The sequence below is a fragment of the Tiliqua scincoides genome, chromosome 2 (assembly GCF_035046505.1).
Source record: "Tiliqua scincoides isolate rTilSci1 chromosome 2, rTilSci1.hap2, whole genome shotgun sequence".
In the NCBI taxonomy this organism is placed as follows: Eukaryota; Metazoa; Chordata; class Lepidosauria; order Squamata; family Scincidae; genus Tiliqua; species Tiliqua scincoides.
The window spans coordinates 230,385,323-230,405,358 of NC_089822.1; the positions used below are offsets into that span (position 1 = coordinate 230,385,323).

The window sequence follows — 20,036 nt, forward strand, 5'->3', positions numbered from 1 at the left end:
CCATTAATAGTTAGATAAAGACAAGCCCAATTTCTTTTTTAAAATTAACTGATAATTTGTAGAAATGGAGATTTAAATGTCTTTAATGTTTGTTACGGGGAAATATAATGGTCTCAAAAACTACCTTTCAGGCAATGGCGTCACTAGGGTTCGCGTCACCCGGTGCAGTATACCAGCGCGTCACCCCCATGCCGTGGGTGGGGCAACACCCCAGGTGGTAGGCGTGGTGATGTACCATCACTCTGCCCCCACTGGCTTTTTGGCTGTACCTTTTGAACAGATAGAACAGATAGAACAAAGATAGAACACATTCTGCATGAAATTACACATTGATTGATATATAACATGATGGTATTATTCCTACAAACTGTGATTTTAGTGATTTTGGTCACTAGTGGTGTCACACACACACACACACACACACACACACACACACACACACACACTCTCTCCCCCCAGGGTGTCACTTACTAACACCTTACTGCAGCATTTGGGACTCATTTTCGAGTCAAGTCACAGGGGGCAGAGTCTTGTGACCCGACTTGAGTCAAGTCATGTCTGACTTGCCCATCCCTGGCTCCCACTTGGTGAATCTCACATTGCTTCTGTCCAGTATTTGAATACTGGAATCCTGTTATATGGGCAAACGATGGGGGAAGGAGAACACTGATAAGATTTCATAAATGTTATGCATGGGAGCTGCCCTTCTCAAGATTCTCCTACCCAAACATTAACACAGCCAAGTGGCACCACACCAGCAATAGGAGTGGGAAAGAAGCAGCAACTGTTACCCTGCACATCCCTGATCTCGTCTGATCTTGGAAACTAAGCAGGGTCAGGCCTGGTTAGTACTTGGATGGGAGACCGCCTGGGAATACCGGGTGCTGTAGGCTTATACCATAGTTTTTCGAGACTGAAGGTTGCCAACCAACCATTTGCTACAACCCCACTCTTTCCCTTTCACTTGATTTAAGGCATGGGTACAGGGAAAATCACATATATATTCAGGGTAATACAAAGGGAAAAACACTAGGGAATCACAGAACTGCCGCCAATACTGTCTTATTTCTATAATTATCATCTCTTCAATCAATATTTCATAATCGTTTATCTAACCATTCATATAATGGGTTCCACAGTCTCGACAGGTTCCAATAACACAGTAAATACCAGAATAACATCACTTTTTACATAGCAGCCCAGGTACATCAGTATTTCACTGTTTGTTGTAGAAAATAATTACACTCCAATCCAGCCCCATGCACGTACAGGAGGCAGGGCCATTCTTCAGTGGGAGCTAGGCTGAGACCAACTGAAGCGGTTGCTTGAGGCAGCAGATAGATAGTGGGTACTCATCTCTGTCTACTTACCTTCACTGCTCTTCCTTCTCCTTCCACTCCCTGGATTGGAAAAGGAAGAGGAGGACCGAGAGGAAGATAAAATGTAGAAGGGAGGAGAATTTTGAGCTAGAACATTGGAGAGTGGGAGGAACAAAGGCTGGGATATCATCAGGTAAGGAGGGCAGCATTTGACATGCAGCCTCAGGCATCAGGAGGTCTTGGGCCTGGTGGTGGCACACACAATTTAAATACTAAGGGTCCCTGATATTTCTAGGGCTGAGAAAGAACCCATCCCGAAACCCCAGAGAACCACTTCCAGTCACTGAATACAGAACTGAGCTAGAGATAATACCCAAATCTTGATCATATTTTCAAGATACAAGAGAGCCCAATGATCATATGGGCTGCCCTTTCAGCAGTGGCACCTTAGCCAGCTTAGCAGCTGAGAGCAGTCAATGGTGGTGCTGGAAGAGCCTGAGGGCTGGATAAAGATCTTCCTTGGGCCACATCTGACCTGGGGGCCTTATGTTTGACACCCCTGATCTGGCTGCTTCTGTTGTTTTTACTGGAGGCAGACATAGAAGTCCAGGAATGCCATCACCTTTTGAGATTTCACTAGTGGACAAGGCTGGAGCAGTCATATCCCAGAATCTGCTACATTGGAGTTCATCCACAGCCATTAGGAATCCCTGGTACAGCAACCATAGTACGCATTGTCTTTTACTGATCTGAGATACATACACATATGTCTGCTTTGCTGTGTGTTATTCATTACAGCTGATGAGTTGTAGTGGCTAAGCAGCAACTATTACCCTGCACATACCTGATCTTGTCTGATCTCATAAGCTAAGCAGGGTCAGGCCTGGTTAGTACATGGATGGGAGACCGCCTGGGAATACTGGGTGCTGTAGGCTTATACCATAGCCTTTCGAGACTGAAGGTTGCCAACCACCACCAATGCCCTGCCTCCATTGCAGGGGAGGAGTTGGGCTGGCACTGCACACAGGCAACATTTGAAGCACAGTTCTCCAGCGAAAACAGATCTATCAAATTGAATGGAATTTGCACTAACAGATCATGGAAAGCTTCATGGCCCTACACCTCTATGATAGTGCATTTGCCAAATAATAATGTATTGGCAACCTTCAGTCTCGAAAGACTATGGTATCGCGCTCTGAAAGGTGGTTCTGGCACAGCGTCTAGTGTGGCTGAAAAGGCCAATCCGGGAGTGACAATCCCTTCCACACCGGGAGCAAGTGCAGTCTGTCCCTGGTCTGTCTCCCTGGCTATGGGCCTTCCTTCTTTGCCTCTTAGCCTCAGACTGTTGGCAAAGTGTCTCTTCAAACTGGGAAAGGCCATGCTGCACAGCCTGCCTCCAAGCGGGCCGCTCAGAGGCCAGGGTTTCCCACAGGCGAGGTCATCCAGGATCGGGCGCAGCAGATGGAACGCTGGGTGCAGCACTACTCTGAGCTATATTCCAGAGAAAATGTAGTCACCGAAGAAGCACTGAACAACATTGAGTGCCTGCCTGTGCTGGAAGAGCTTGACAGTGAACCAACCCTAGAAGAACTTCACGTGGCCCTGGACTCCCTTGCCTTTGGCAAGGCACCTGGAAAAGACAGCATCCCTGCTGAAGTCCTAAATTTGCCAAAGCTGATTTGTAAAATCAGGGTAAACTCCTTGAGAAAGAAGAAGAGAGGACGGATTGCCAGAATGTGGTTGACATGGATGTCAATAATGATTGTCATTTCTGCCTGTAATAATAAAGTCCATCTGACTTTGTCTTAACCCTGTAATAAATCTAGAGTTACAGTTCCACAGATAGGCTTCAAACCCAGCCAATTATAATGCGTTACTTGTGTTTAATTTAAGTGTATTAAAATTAAAATAACCCCAAATGAGTTACATCTTATAATATAATTGAAGAGGAATAGTGCTGATGTTTCATGCATCTCTCTTCCCCTTTTAAGATTCACTGCCTCTACATAAATTAAGTTGTTCGCTACATATATCCAAGTCAGAGATCCATTTAGAATGCCATATTTTAGAGAAAGCAATTACATCTGGTCACTGATATATTGCACTAAGATTCCAGGGCCTCCATTTTTTTTTAAGGAAATGCCAAAACTTAGGTGTTAATATGATAAATGTTTCACCTTCATAATTGTCTCAGAGCCCTCTTCACAAACCTATAGTTCTGGGCAGTTCTGAGAAGTACTGTGCTGTTTGCCAGTACTCAAATGCAGGGTTTCCCAAACTGTGGGTCGCAAGCCCACATGTGGTAGAACTTGTGGCCTCCCAACCAGCCTTGCTCCAGTTTGGCTCCAAATCAGAACCATTCTGGAAGCCAAAATACTCACTGGGAGGGTGGGGAGGCCTCTTCTGGGACACACTGGGCCAGCAATCCACTCTACTGGCCTCTGAATGCTTCAGAATGGCCCACAGAAGCCTCAGAAAGCCACTATCGTTTTTTAGAAAGCCACTTCTAGTTTGCTCCCAAAAACCAGAAGTAACTTTCTGAGGCTTCTGCAGACCATTCTGAGACCCACAGAGGCCAGTAGAGTGGGCCACCAGCCCAGTGCAACCCAGGAGAGGCTTTTCCACCCCCCAGTAAGTCATTCCCATGTTGCAACCCACCACAGAGAATGAGGTCTCTGTGGACTGGGAGGTCTAACCATACCTCTAGTGATACGAGTATGGTTGGGAAAACAATAAACAGTGCCCAGGTTGGAGCTGTAGGTCCATAGTGTTTCTTGGCTGCATGCAGGCATGACAAAATCACCTCACCATGAAACTCAGCTAGGAAAGTATTGTCTGGGATTTGCTTGGTTGCTGACCTTTGTGCCAAAGAGGTGAGGTTCATGGAGGAAATTGTGGTTTAAGTGTATCATCTACTTAAGAACAATTCCCTTCAGTCTGCAGCATATCAGGCCTTTATTCTAAGTCAACTTGTAGGAGCCATAGTTGCAGCTTCCACTGTTCCTTTACAAATCAAACACCTGTACCATGCATAGCAGAGTCGTTGTGAGAGGTAATGAAATTAGGAGATGCTCCCTGTTCAAGTCTTAGGGCCCATTCATGCAACCATTCTTTTGTGCTGTATTCCTTTGTGCTGCATCCAAGTGGAAAACTATCTCATGTGATCTCATACTAATCTTGTACGTACATGGATGTACTTGGTCATGATTTCTGTGAGTGCAGCAGTTCCAAAAAATGACATTTTTGTTGAGTGTGTATGCCCCATGTTGCGGCGGGTATGCCCCATACCCATGTAGAATTGGGCAAGGATAGACCCTGATGTCTTGGCCTGGATGAAAGCAATGCAGTGCCATGTAATGTGCCACAATGTGAGTGCCTGTATAGCCTCTGCTAGTGTAAAGCATATCAAAGCATATCATTTGGTGTACAAGTGACCAATGGAAACGGTATTATGGACAAATGCCAAGTAACAAAGCAAATGAATGTATTCCTGTTGCATCATGGAATTGGCTGATGCAATACCTTGCAATTCACAGTCACAAGACTATGAGTCACAAGTCATAAGACTATAACCTACCTCCCATTGGCCAGTGTTAGTATATATTCAGGGCTTGGACAGCCTAAGGTGTGGGAGTCATTATTAGGAGTGTCAGCGTGAATCCATGTCGGAGGAGTTGGCGATTGTGGCTAGTTGTACTTTTGATGTTTTCCTTTATTGCGCTGCCGCAGCACTGTACATTTGTAAATACTTTATAAACAGGCTTCTGATGGTGGTGCATTGCTGAGTCTACCCCTCATTATTCACTGGAAATTCTCGCCTGGCCTTGGGTCTCTGGTGCAGCTGCACCCCAGCTTCTCAACAGTATCTATCCATCAGTCATATCTTTCTAGAGATGGTACACGTGGGAGGAAAACCACCATATGTTACTGTAAGCCAGGGATTCCCAAAGTGTGCACTGCAGTGTCTTAGGGTGTCATGGCACACTCACAGGGCACCACAGGATGTCCCCTAGTTGCCCCTCCCACCCATTCCCCCAGCACCACCATCTTAGATCTCATAAGATTTCATGATATCCAAGATGATGGCACCTGGCTCAGCTGGGAAGAAGTGGCTGTGTGGGGTAGTGACTTGTCTGGGAACCACAGCTCTAAGCCAATACCCAGACATAGAGTAGGCAACAAATATGGGTGATATAAAAGGCACTTTTTTAAGGACGCATGGAAAAATGGTCACAATGTGTGTGCTCCATTGGGCTCCACAACAGAATGTAATGCACCTGTGCACACTCGCACAGAGAGAGTTAGGCCAATCTCCCCTACACTCCAGCGAACTGTGAGGGAATAGGGATATTGGCTAGGCATCAATAGGATTGGACTGTAAATTAGTTTATTGCCATAGTGTGCCAGATCCAGGAACTGGTGAGGCAAACATTGCCACAAACAACCCCCTACAACAGTGTTTCCCAAACTTTTTCAACTGGCAGCTCCCTTGACCAACTGGACCATTAGCCGCAGTTCCCCATTAGGACTACAATCTGATAGGTTGTATATGGCAGCAGGATTTTTGCGAGGATTCTGTGGCTTCCCTGACTGGTTTCAGCTGCTCCCCAGTGAACCATGGCTCACAGTTTGGGAACCGCTGCCCTACAGTAATACATGGCAAATTGTTTTCAATTATCCTTTTCAAAATACTGATATCCTGATGCATCAGCAGTGCTGTCACATATAATGCCACAATTTATACTGCAGCGCAGGAAGATCTCATCCGCTTCCCCAGAGACTTTATCGTTAATGAAGTTACTGAAGAGCCATTTATCATGCAATTCAAAGGATTAAAAATATCAAAATGGAGATGGAGAACCAAAAATTAGGCAGAGCAAAAAATACTCCATTCAAAAGGCAAGAATCTGTAACCAATTTAGACTCATGCAAATACATATACTGAGTTGAATTTCAATTTTTTTTATAGATCTATAAAAATGTAGAGGTAAAGTAGACTGGACACAAATGGTTGCCAATTTGAACCATACACTAAGATGTGCACCAGAAGCTTGCACAACTACTGCAAGTGTGCCTCCAGTGTGGCTCTATGTGGATATACCTGGCCTACAATTTGGGGATCCAAATGGATCCAAGCCATAAGACTGCACAATATGGCCAAAAAGAAAAAAGGGGGGCATCAATGAATTCCTTCTGCTGTGCATGCTATAACTGCCCCGCATACTGTTATTGCCCCGCACCCACCAAAAAAGACACTACACTGCGCCTTGAGTTTAAACTGGTCCACTTTTATTAACACTTGACAACAATTGCAGCAGGTCTAGTTGGTGAATAAGTAAAAACACCAATTCAGTGTGTAGGGCACTTGACCGAGGAAAATGGCCCTAGCCATCTATCTCCCTTACAGATCTCTTAGGGCAAACCATCCGACTCAAGGCCAAATTCAGTCCCCAGGTCTGATTCAGCCTTTCACAGCCAACCCAGAAGGGTCAAGGCAGTGGAACTGTTTAGCCTGCAGGATGATCCTTGCTAAGCCTTGCGAATGCAGTCAAGGGGCTTGCCAGCCATCCTTGACAAGCCAGTCAGGGATCATGGGAGCGGTCATGGCTTGCACCCTGACTTTGCTGCCTCAGACTGGACATCAAGGTGGCCCTACCTACCCTACCCCACACGCATCACACCAAGTGACCAAGTTACAAACTCCTAACAATACAAGACTGTCCACTCCCTGGCCAGTCTGGGGTAAGCAAAAAAACTGCCAACCAAGGCCAATCCAGATGACAGCAAAAATTCCTACCCTGCCCTCCGATGAGCAACCATCTAATCTCAGATTGGAAATACAGCAGGAGGGCAGGTGTCGCCACTCTGGCTGAACTGAGCCTGGTCAGGAGCCCACACACCTGACCAGAGCTCAGCTCCTGCTTCCCTTGGCTCAGCAGCCAATTGAAGAATAGCCCCAGCCTGACTGCATGAGGCAGGGCAGGGAAAATCGGCCGCTTGCGCGGATGGTGCAAACCACTTTTACTATGCCTGCTTGGCTATGTTGAAGCCATGTTAAAATGTAAACTCCAATTTAGAATGTCAAAAAGCTTTAGCATGCTTGCTGCAAAAGCCTAGCAGTGAAATTGGTTTCCCTGTAGCTATCTCTCTCTTTGTTCTCTGATTCCATATGCAAGCCCCTTTGTTGAGATATGCTGACATGATCCAAAAAAAGGCTCTCCCTTCATCCTACCCCATGCTGGGAATTCCATCTCTCTAAATATTAATTAGCTCTGTTACCTAGTGGAGATGTGATCTCCTAAACCCGTTTAAACTTCTACTCAGAAGTCACTCGGGCACATGGGGAGGGGAGGGTGTTCTCATTGGCTCTAAGCCCTCAGAATAAGGTATCTTCTTTCTCAGCTCAAGTAGGCAATTTTACTCTAAAAAGTCAGGACCAAATTGAGTCCTTTCTTTTCCTAATCCTTGGGTACATAGAGGGATGATGTTTGGTCCTACATTGCCATGTTTCTTGATTAACTAGCTATGCCAGTACACTGAAGAAATGGAGATAAAGAGCTCTCTCTGGCTTTCCATCCCTGGAAACCTGAGTCCTGAAATTGGGCCCATTCCTATCCAGTTTTCCAGCACTGGTGCAGTTGCAGTGTAGCCCCAAAGTAAGGCAACAAATGTTCCCATACCTTAAGGATGCCTCTGTGATTACTTCCCCACCACTGGATACAGTGCATGCCCCATTGGCATGGCTGCACCGACACTGGAAAATTGGACAGGATTGAACCCTTTGTTATAACATAAGGTTACTGAGGATACTGTTATAACATGAAGTTGCTGTCTGCATCATACTGTTGTTCATGACAAAGAATTATGGTAGTATTATTGCTTGTATTCTTCAGTAGAGAGGGGGGAGCGTCATTCACAACTTGGACTAGGTTGATTCTGCCAACGTGTAAGACTGGTGCCTCTGAGCCCAGAGAAAGGAAAGAGACAGACCAATGAGGATGCAGCTTCCAGAAAGGCCTCACAGTGCCCAACCCTTCCCAAACCAGTGAAGCTCTGATCCTCCTTTCACTATAAATTGTGAGCCCTTTCAGGACAGGAAACCAACTTATTTTTTATTATTGGTATTTTTTAGCTTGGTAAACTGCTTTGTGAATGTTTTTGTTGAAAAGTGCTATTCAGTGGGCCCTCAATATCCATGGAAGATCCATTCCCAGACCACCTGCAGATACCGATTTCTGCAGATAATGGAATCCACTGAGAGCTGGGCTGGAAAAAAAATGGAATGCCTTTCAGAAGGCTCGGGCAAGCCTTCTGAGTTGCAGGGAGGCCACATGCAATCTCTCTCCATCTCAGAAGACCTACCAAAGCCTTCTGAAAGGCACTTCCATTTTTTCACTAAACATCTGAGGCCCTCTAATGCAGGCTTACGATCCACACTGAATCAAATCTGCTGATTGCAAACCAACTATACAGATGGGACCTCAATATCCACTGATTTGGTATCCACTGATTTAACTCACTGATTTAACTCATCCACTGATTTAATGCACTGATAGGTAGTCACCTTTAAATGCCTTGCAACAAGGAAAAAAGCACCAAAATCCAATTTCCCACCTTCATGCTGTTAAATAATTGTAATTTCATTCCACTAGATTCCATTACTCACCCCATCTAGTGGTTGAATGCTGTATAGTGTCTATACCAATGCATTCTGTGGCTACAATGGAGGAGCAAGAAACTTGACAGTGGATCTTTAAAGCTATTTTTCCACTGATTTGGTTATCCACTAATTTTTTTTTTAATTCACTGGGCGTTGGCATGACCTGTACCCAAAAAACTGTTCAGATAACCCACCAACTGTACAGAGGATCAACTGTACAAATAATCTCAACAGCCTGGAGCTGATTTGTTCCCTTCACTGGGACTAGCAGTTTGCTTGATATGTACATGCTGAGTTGGCATTCATTTTTGTCTCTTTTGTCCCTTCCTGTTTGCCACAATCTTCTTCACCCCAAGTAGCATGTGTACTTCTTAAAGGTTTTTACTAGCTCTGGCAAGACAATAGACAAGTTCAGAAGGGCAGAGACAAAAAGGTGCTGTGGTCAGAATTCTTGTAAGATAAAACAATGGGATTGTCCCACTTTTATCGGCCTAGACTAACCCAGCCAGTAGATCGCCGGCTTTGATCTACAGCAAAATAGCTCTAAGTTCCATCCTCTGATGCTGCATTTCACAGGTCTACACAACAGTGCTTTGGATATAAACTGTCTCCATGATGGAAACAGTGAACCCAGTGTCACCTGGCGCCAGAGCTATTTCTATCAATATGCGTCTATCACAATGATGGGGGAAAAAGTCCTGATTGTAAAAGCATCCTTCATCTTTGTCTTTAAAGATAAAAATATACAGAGAGCATTTGGCACGTCTATAAAAGTCTTAAACTGAAGGGAAAATAATTGACAGATTTGGATAGAACATAATGACACCTTGGAACGTTGCAGGTGTTGAAAAGCTGAGAAGAAAAGGCAAAACAGATGGAGCTTCTAACTGGCTTCATTGGGTGCAGTGTCAACCCGGGTGACTGACCTTCAGCCATTTGACAAATGGTTTTTTAAAAAATGGTTGGCCTTTGGAATTATGGTTTCATGGCACCTTTCCTACATTCTTCATTTGAGTGTGGGCAGCTGGTTTCCCTACATGCAAAGGGCAGAGGGAGCCAAGAGACAGCAGGCTTTGGTTTACTATCAGCTCTGTCGTCCTATTTAGTCATCCTCATTTCTGCCTGATGTACGTAATATATGACCCTCTACTCAGTGAATACACTTAATCATGAAAAGGCACTGATCACACAATTTCAAGAATCATAGAGTTGAAAGGAACCCACAAGGTCATCTAGTCCAACCTCCTCCCTGTAGCAGGAAATTTGCATCTCCAGCAACTGCTTGTTGAGTCTTTGCTTGAAGATCTCCAGTATGAGAGAATCCACTGCCTCCCTCACCAATCTGTTCTATTGCCGAACTGCACTTGCCATCAAGAATTTCATCCTGATGTTCAACTGGAATCTCCATTCTTGCAGTTTGTACCTCTTGGATCTAGTTCTTCTCAGATGCACAAATTTAGTTCCCCAAATTTAGTTCCCAGGGAACAAATTTAGTTCCCTTAAGAGATATTTCTGCATGTTTGGTGACTGGTGTGGAGTACCTGGCTCCTATATCACTTCTCTCCTCCCACCCATGTAACAGAAGTGATCAGGGCCAGACTCTGCTCCTCCCACTCTCTAGGGTTCTAACTCAGCACTCTCCTAACATCCACATTTTCTCTTCCTCTCTGTCACTCTCTTCCTTTTCCAGTCCAGGGAGTGGAAGAAGGAGGAACAGCAGAGGAAAGTAGGTAGGGAACCCCCCTATCTGCTGCCCAAGGCAACTGCTTTCAGTTGGCCTCATGGATGGGCCAGCCCTAATCCACACATGGAGTTTTTGAATGAACTTGGATGAACAATGACATCCAATATACCCACTTCTTTTTCAAAACCATCTTGGTCACACTCTAGCACAGAACAAAGTGTCCTTAAGTAAACCCATCAAAAGCAGTGCACTTAGCCTGTGTTAGATGTAGCACATCTTTAGACTTTCCACAAAGGATGTGAGCTATAGAAAAGGAAAGGGAGGAGTGAGTGTGTTCTAATGAAAGATGTACATTGGGGGGGGGGGGGGTACCACAAAGAAATCTCCATAAATGTAATAGGCATGGCAAAGGAATTTCTGCTCAGCTTTGATATCTGGGTTTCCCTCCTGGGTGCACACACATAACTGCACTTGCAAGATCATGTGCTAGATGGGTGCTGTAAATCAAATATGTCCTGCTGAGAAAACATTCATGAATCCACTTGGAAATATAAAAATAAAAACAATGTCAAAAAAAAACAACAATGTCACATCATCAAATAGTGTTTGGGGAGACTCCACCCGTTCCATATACCTAGAACATATCTTGCTCTCTTCTTCAAGATATTGACACGTTGATGTAGAAAGCGTTCCCTAAGGACAGAAATGTTGAAATGCCCATGGAAGAGTGAACTGGGTGTCCTCCTCTGTTCTTTATGTACAGCACTATCTGCTGTAACAGAGACAGATCCTTCAGCCTTAGCTGAGAGCTCTTCAACTGAACTGTAGTGGTCTTCAGTTTGGTCCCTAGTGGCCATATACTGATGGATGCTCAGAGCTTCTTTAAAAAAAAAAATGGAGCGTCTATTTACTTCCCCAGGGCAAAGCAACCACTCCATCCTGAGCATTTAAAAACAAGCAAAAAGTATACATACACACTATGTGAGGACAATTCACAGGGGGAATGACAGTTATAGAGACTTTAAGCAGAAGATGTTAAGCCAAGAATCCCACCTCATATTGTAACCAATTAAAATGTGTCTGTATTTTTTTTAAGTTTGGAGTTTATTAATAATGTGGGCAACATCAACTGTGTACATGGGAAGGTTCTTGATCCAAATGGTGGATCTGCAAAGGAATCTACTTTTCCATAATCGGTTACGGTTCCTAATTAAAGAATGCAGGATTTTTTATGCAGTTTTTTTTTTATGTAGTATGCTACTTTACACTACATCACAAGCTGGTGCTTAAACTCTTCATCTTTTAAGAAGGACCTGCCACTCTAATGAAAAGTTGCTGCTCTTCTGATTAAGAAAATTAGACAACAACAAAAATCCTATGTAAAAATTCTATGTATGCACAAGTTCTTGCACATGAAGAAAATAACTCACTAGCTATATCCCTTCCAGACAGCGCAATCCTATCTTGCGCTGGAACAGGAAGGCCAGGAGGTCTCCCAGAATGGGGAAAGGGATTGGAATCTGGCATAATAGCCAGGACCCAGTCCTGCCTCCCACTCCCTGCTTGGCCAACATAACCCTTGGCCAACATAACCCTCTGTCTCCAAGTCAGCACAGAGGCTGGATATAGTCATTGTCGCCGGCGCACTTCCCTGCACTGGCCCAACCAACTCCCAAGGTGCTTTATGGCATGTTTGCGACCCTACTGGGGTGGCACAAGGGACTTGCACTGGCCCAACCCAAAGTCAGGATTGCTCCTAGAGTGACTAGCATTACTATATTGAAACCATTTAAATCTTCTGCTTAAGCAAGTCTTGATTCACACACCTGCATCACATCACTTGACTTTCCTACACTTGATTTTGTGTGCTTGAACACTAGAAACACAGTCGTATTTTCCATGAGCGAACACAGGGCAAGTGACAGTCTCACTCCTCGGATTTCACCTGCTATTGTTGTTTAGACAGACAGACAGACAGACAGACAGACTGACTGACTGACTGACTGACTGACTGACTACCAAAAAATGTTCACAAAGCAGTTTACAGAGAAAATCAAATAACTAACAGGTTATGCAGACCTGCCCCGCCAAAGAAATAGCATTGCAGAATATTCCAAAAACCAATGCCTATGTCACAAAAGCAACTTCATTTGCAGGCCCCATCATTATTAGCCTCTTTGGTATAATGGAGGTTGCATAGGTCTGTAGAGACTTCCTGTATTATTGCAACCCTTTCTCTGTTAGAGATGTTACAAGATAAAGGCTCATCCTCATTATCTGTGGGTTTGTGATCTGCTGATTTGACTCAATGCAAATCACAAACCTGCACTGGAGGGCCTTAGAAAACCTCCTAGACAAGACCAGAAGTCACATTTGAGAGGTCTTCTGAGGCATGAGGAGGTACAGCCTCCCCAGGCCTCAAAACACCTCCCAGACATGACCAGAAGGCACTTCCAGTTGCATCCGAGAGGTCCTCTGCATCTGTGGAATCAATAGCCGCGGGAAGTCCTGGAAAGAATCTCCTGTGGATACTGAGGACGGATTGTACAGGAGGAGACACTGATGTCCTTTTCTCTCCTTAGTTGGTGAAGCCTTATCCCCCAGTGCTTGTGCATCAGGCTGCATGGAGATTACTGTTATTGACCATTGCTTTTAGAAAGATCTGATTTGGGAAGTGTAACTCCTGCTAACTGGGTAAGAGGCACTTTTTAAAGTGGGTGCTCCTCTTTCATTTAGCAGGGGGAGAGTAACTGATCACACACACACACACACACACACACACACAGAGAGAGAGAGAGAGAGAGAGAGAGAGAGAGAGAGAGAGAGAGAGTCTCTCATCAACATCATCATCATCATCCTAATTTCGGTCCTCCCTCTAAAGATGTATCTTATCTACAAACCATCTTCTGAATATGGAAAGGAGTAGTTGTTTTCTCCTCCCTGTTTCCAAATGTAGAACTTGGAAAGATATCTTCTGATCAGTAGCTCACGACAACATATTTTAAAGACTCATGACAACTTTGCCCATAGCAAACCATTCTTTTTCAAGGTCAATTTTCCTTCACATTGTCTGTATGCTATGAGATATCCACCACTGGTTCAGATCACAGGCTGGTGTGTCATTCCGAACAACCCACTTAATGAAGTATTGTCAGGTGTGCTGGTCTGAGTCCCATTTGCCTTGACTTCTTTTTCTACAGGCAGGGTTACTAAGATTAATAACTGAATTGGGGGAAAATTATTTTTTTCTTCTTGGCTAAGTGACACGTACGCAGCCAGCATGTCTCAAGGTAAATGGACATGTCCACCCAGAAATTCTCCTATATACACTCCACAGAAATGCCAGTTCAAATTCATTTCAATGGGACTTCCATGGGGCATGATTATGCTCACTCAATAAGCTAATAAAAACACAACTTGCTTCTTGCATGAACCCAAAATATGAAGATTGTGTATCTTCATATATACCATCAGCCAAATGATTGCATATATTTATGTATCAGCCATAAATACAATCTTGGAAAGGCTTCTGATGTTAGCACCTCATTGAACCTATGCTTAGAAGAGAGGGGGAATCCATTTTTATGCCATTAAGCTGAGCTATTTTGTTCTACACTAAGCCAGTGGTTTTTTCTTTTACTTTTTGAGACTCTCCACATTACAGGAACTTTTTCATCTACGGGGGTAACAAAGAGGAAATGACACAACATTCAGGGACAATTGCAGGCCCACTGGAATTACAGCATTTTGGAAACAATTCACTTAAATGCTTGCAACTTCTAAAATATATTTGTCAGAAACGGGTGCAAAACCCATCACACTCTTTGTACACAAATGGAAGGTTTCTAAGCAATACACGGCAGTGGCGTCAGTAGGGTTTGCATCAACCTGTGCAGGAGGCCAGTTCATCACCCTTATGATGGACCTCCTCCTATGCAGCAGCCAGGGCAACACCCTAGGCAGTGAGTGTGGTGATGTACCATCACCCCATCCTGCCGTTGTTGTTTTTTTGTTATAAGTCTTGATAGCATAGAGATATTTCAACATGGTTTGTTTCACTGCATTCTACATTATATTACACATCAATTGATATATAATAAGATGATATTATTTGAAAATACCAAGATTTTAAACATTTTGGCCAGTAGTGGTGTCACCTCCCCTGTGCCACCCGCACCTCCCAGACCCCCCTAGTGATGCCACTGATACATGGCAGGCCACCTCCCATACTAGCTGCAAATTTTGTCTGCCAGCAGAAATCAGTGGAAGTCATTTGATACAACCCCACTCTTTCCCTCTCACTCAGTTGAAGCGTGCATGGTTGCTGCATGTATGAATTATAGTACAAGCAAATTTCACTTAATTTTATGCATATATTTATGAATGACAGAAACAGAACTATGCCAAATGTTAAACAAAATGACAGGAGTCAAAACCTAACCAGTTCCAAAATAATATTTTGACAGGTTATTTTTTTTTCCATGTTCTAGTCTCATTAGCACAGGGTCCTTAAAAGCCTAATGCATAAATTAAACCGCAGAGCAAGCTAGAAAAATTACAGGAAGACAGTCATCTATCATTCATAGACTTCATTCTTCATTTATAATGGTGGATCTGGATAGGATCCTTTAGAATGTGAGGCCATCTATGTGTCTGCCTGATCCTTGCCCAGCATTTCTTATCAGACAGCTTGACATGGACCTTCCAAGTGGTTGGGAAGGGTGGTAAATTCATCTTTGGAGGGGTGGGTGTTGTCACCAGCTTTGAAGCTGTCCATGGTGTAACCTTTCCTGAAGACGTTTCCTTAGACTTCACAATATTGAATAATTCCTGGCCAGTTTCTAGCTTCCTGTTTCTAGGCAAGGTGATTGGGCAGGTAGGGGGGTGCCAACTTGGAGCTTCCTGGATGAAACTAATTATCTGGACCCTTTTCAATCTGACTGAGGCTTGGATTTGGGAGAGAAACAGCGTGGAACAGCACCCCTGTGGATGATCTACACAGGAAACTAGACAGGGGGAATACATCCCTGCTGGTCCTACCGAACCTCTCAGTAACTTTCAGCACCATAGACCACGTGACCTTCTGGAATGAGATATGACTTGGGGAACTGTTTGACGGTGGTTCTGGTTCTTCCTAGCTGATAGATTCCAGAAGGTAGTAATGGGGGGAGCTCTTGTTCAGCATCCTGACCTCTGCTTGTGGTGTGCCATGGGGATCCATCTTATCCCCCATTGCTATTCAACATCTACATGATGGGAGATCATCCAGAGTCATCAATCTGCAGATGACATCCATCTCTATCTCTCTGTGTCATCTAACCTCACGATGGCCACAAACATCCTGCGTGGAGGAGGCAGGGGACTGGGCAAAGGTCAACAAGCTGAAATTAAATCTAAACAAAACAGAGGTACTCTTGGTCTGAAGAACTGTTATGCAATATTGCAGTGTCAACCTGTTCTGAATGGGGTTCCACTTCTTCTGCAGAAGGCTTGCAGTTTGGATATCCTCCTGGACTCTTTGCTGCCCCTGGACAATCACATGGCAGAGGTGGCTAGGGTGGCATTTGCCCAACTTTGGCCAATGTGCCATCTGCGACCTTAGCTAGGCCTAACTACAGTGTTCCATGCACTGATGACATCAAGATTGGATTACTGTAACACTCTCTATGTGGGTCTGCCTTTGAAGACTGTGCAGAAACTGCAATTCGGCCACCAGAACATGGTGGCCCATTTGACTCTGGACAGCTTCTGTGGCTGCACAGGCTCCCATGTCATTTCTAGGTGCAATTCAAAGTGCTGGTTTTGACCTTCAAAGCCATTTACAGTTTGGGACCAGGGTATCCACCAGATTGCCTCCTCCCATATGTGAAAACCCATCCACTAAGGTAATCTGGGAGGAAAGTCCCTCCCGCCTGTGTGTGCTGCCATTAAGTGAATCTAGGTTGGCAGCAACAAGGAGAGGGCCTTCTCCATTGTGGAACCACAGCTTTAGCATCCCTCCCACTACAGTTAAGCATCCCTCCCACTTTCTGTTCTGGTTTGCTTTCTCCATTTAGTCTTTGCTAACAGGACACTTTCTCATTTTTTTAAAATTTTGCTTCTATTGCCATTTGCTTTCTCTTATGTGCAGTTTGTTCCTTATTGTGCTGGGTTTTGTTTTTTTTAACAATTTTTTAATGTGTTGTGAACCACTTTGGGTATCCAAGAGGAAAAGTGGAATAAAAATCTTTCAAAGAAATAAATAAATTCCTAACACATGAACAGGGAATTCTCAGCATACTCACCAAACTGCAGTTCCCATGAATCTTTGGCAGAAGCAATGACAGCTAAACTGGTATAATACTACTATACATTTGTGATGTAGACATGCCTTCAAACAAACAATATCTGGACTTCTCCTTTATGGGATGATAGTTGGATCCCTTCCAGCACTCGCAGTTATTAATCAGTAAGTCAGTATACTGTCATTCTGCATATGGCAGCTAACCTTTGGGAAAGGCAGTCAGTTTTATTTGCTTAGCTCTTGACATTAGTGTGTTATATTGACAGATAAAAATGTTCTTTATAATTTCAGCATTTATTATTTGGAGACTTCCAGGAGATTCACACTAATAAAACACCATTTTTCAGTGGTTTACGACAAAGCAATTGCTTCACGGCAGCAATTAAACAAATGAAACGTACATAGTCCCCATAAAACAAACCTTCATGGCCAACTTTTATGTCCTGCTTTCTGCTCGACTCTATATTTATAGCAGAAGTGTTTCCCTTCTCCACCGAAAAGGGGCAATATCCCTCTGCTAGGAACAAACCCAGAAGGGAACTACTGTCACCCTCCTGATCTGCTCTGGCACTTCCAGTGACATCTGGGTTGACTTCTTTTAGAAACAGGACTGAACAGGATCCTTTAGAAATCCTTTTTCAACAAACAAACCTGCTTACAACTCCTTTTCTGTACCTATAATGCAGCGATTCTCAAACTCTCTGGGAGTTCGGGGGTCACAGTAAGTCTTTGTAGGGGAGAGGGGAATGCAGTGATGCAATCCCCAAGATTGCGCCACTGCCAGGAGCTAGAGGAGCTTCATGCTATTTACCAGTAGCAGCAGCAGCCAGAGCTGCAGAAGCCTCTGCAGGGTTTCCCAAGCCTTGGAAAATGTAAAAATAGCAATCGTGACCTACTTCCAGTTCTTGATCGCAAAACCAGGTCGCGATCTTTATTTTTACATTTTCCAAGTCTTGAGAAGCCCTGCAGAGGCTTCCGCAGGTCTCCCCATGCCCCTGAGAGGCTGCTACTGCTGGTCAGTAGCATGAAGCCCCTGTCGCCCCTGGCAGCGGCATGATCCTGGCGATCATGTGGCTGCATTCCCTTCCTCCCTGCCCTTTAAAGGAGCAAAGGCAGAGCTCCTCAAGTAGGGGAGTTGCAATGCCCCAGTTTGAGAACCTCTGCTAAAATGAAACGATTCCCATTGTTTACAGTCATTTTTCTCACATATCCCCCTGCAGCCCAATCCTAGCCAACCTCCCCATGCAGATGTAGTGGTGCTTGCGGAAGCTAAGCTAGATCCTATGAGGGAAGTAGCAATGCTAGAGATCTCCTCAGGGTAAGCCACTATGGGGCAACTCGGACCTCTGCCTGCTAAATAGACAGTGCAAGTTCACAGTACCTTGTGTCGGCTGTACATGGCCCAGGAAGAGGGATAGGATATAGTGTGCACTGCTGCTGCTGTTTTGATGTGTAGGTTTTAAAAAAATGTTTAAACATTGCTTTTAACATTCATGGGTTTTTTTCACTCTGAATGACTTGTGTTTTTAGACAGGTAACCTCATAATATTTTCATACAGGTTTGATTGTGATCCTTTTTCTTTTGCAAATTGTTTGGTTAAAGACTGTGATTGATGATGGTTGAACAAAGAAGCCCTAGAGGCAGATTTGCATCTAAATATCAGAGGCCCTGCACTCACAACAAATCACATACACACACTCCTAAATCTGGGTGGTGTGCAGAGTTTGGGGGAAGGACCTTCATAGTAAAAAGAATGAAAAATATGTTTTGCAACATGATAGAGAACCATATCACTGGCTGGGCAACAGACTATGATTTATCAAAGCTAGGAGTTAATCAGTAAGAAGTTAATCCAGTGGTTCTCAAACTCTCTGGGAGAGTTCGAGAGCCACTAAGTTCTTGCGTGGGTGGGAGGGGGGAGGCAGCAGGGGTGGGGGAAGGCTGCAGCGCGATCCCCAGGATCGCACCGCTCAGGGGGGCTGCAGAGGCTTGGGTACACGTACCCAAGCCCCTGCAGCCTCCCAGGGGTGCGGGGAGCCAGGCACGACCTGCAGCAGGGCTCTCCACAGCAGTGAAAGTAGATGCGGAGCGATTGCGCCCCGCCTCCGCTAAAGCAGGGGGCAGGGGCCAGGGCTCGCAGGCTGGGGTGTCGTGACGCCCCAGTTTGAAAAGTCCTGAGTTAATCAATCAACCATTACCAGGAGATGCAGACCAAATAAGATCGGCCATATGAACAAACACTGATTTGTGAATGTCCATACGCAGAACGTGCATGCCAACAGAGTCACTCACCAAAATCTACAGTGTGTCTGCACCAACTTTCTTCCTCATAAATTTTGGAAAAACAGGCGATAAATGGATCTTTTACCCACTAGTGTTCCAGTAGCCAAAAGTCCGTTATGACTGTCACTAATGCAGCATGCTGCCTGGAGCAGAGGGGCTGCCACTACAAGTGGCGAACGGCAGCAGAAGTCCACCAGCAGATTCTCTATGTCCTTGCAGGGATGGGGGGAGGCAGCAACGCGATCCCCAGGAGCGTGTCGCTAAGGGGGCTGCAAGGGCTTGGCTGGACTTAACAGAGCCTCCTGCAGCCTCCTGCGACTGCGGGGACTGGAAGTGGAGCACAAAACCGGAAGTGGAGCGTGATTGCTGCACTTTCACTTTTGAAGACACGGGGAGCCCTTCAGACACTCACGCAGGGCTCCTCGCACCTCCAGGAGGCTGCAGGAGGCTCTGGCAAGTCCAGCCAAGCCCCTGCAGCCCCCTTAGTGAAGTGATCCTGGGATCGTGTTGCTGTCTCCCCCCTACTTCCTCGCTGCCCCTGCCCCTTAAGGGGGCAGAGGCCAGGGCCTTCACACCGGGGCGTCATGATGCCCCAGTTTGAAAAGTCCTGTCTGATCCCCTTTCCAGGACTTCCTGGGTTCACTTAGACTAGCACCAGTGATATCACTGGCACATGTCCAAGTAGATCCGTTCCAGTATCAGAGGCTTGCCCAAGTAAGGGAATAAATATTGGGTAAGAGAGGAGACCTCCAGGACTGCCTCCACCCATCAGATGCAGCACACTTTCCAGCGGTGCATCTGCATTG

General features: G+C 45.0%; 1 long non-coding RNA gene and 1 pseudogene across 1 annotated transcript in view; one reads left to right on the forward strand and one right to left on the reverse strand.

Moving 5' to 3' along the window:
• LOC136640901 (uncharacterized) overlaps nucleotides 1-20,036 on the reverse strand; it is a 59,658-nt gene that overhangs the window by 16,816 nt on the left and 22,806 nt on the right. The gene's annotated exons all lie outside the window — the stretch shown is intronic.
• Nucleotides 777-893, forward strand: LOC136642872 (5S ribosomal RNA; annotated as a pseudogene).